Here is a 395-nt window from a genome sequence, read left to right as displayed (position 1 = left end):
GTGACATAGATTTAACAATCAAAAACAAATAAAGAACTATAGGTGACATATCGATAAAAATGCATCGTATTGGGAAAATGTCAACTCACAACTACTCAATTGTAGTAATTAATGCGGTGTTTCGATCTAGATTCCCGCCTTTTATTAAGACCATGAGGATTAAGGGTAAATAATTGCGCAGTCCAATAGGCCTCCCTAGTGAGTAACAATTGTTCAAGATGCAAAGAATTTTCAAAAGACCTAATTTGTTCGATAATGATGAAGTTGATTTGTGAAATTTCATGTTCAGAGTTATTATAGTGGATAGCCAATTCACAAGTTCTTTTGTTCTTCAGCATGTTCGACTAGTGGTTACGGAATCTTACTTTAAATTCAGTCGAGGTGGAGCCCACATA

This window comes from Montipora capricornis, chromosome 9 (assembly GCF_036669925.1).
Source record: "Montipora capricornis isolate CH-2021 chromosome 9, ASM3666992v2, whole genome shotgun sequence".
Classification (NCBI taxonomy): domain Eukaryota; kingdom Metazoa; phylum Cnidaria; class Anthozoa; order Scleractinia; family Acroporidae; genus Montipora; species Montipora capricornis.
This window is presented reverse-complemented; position numbering follows the sequence as displayed.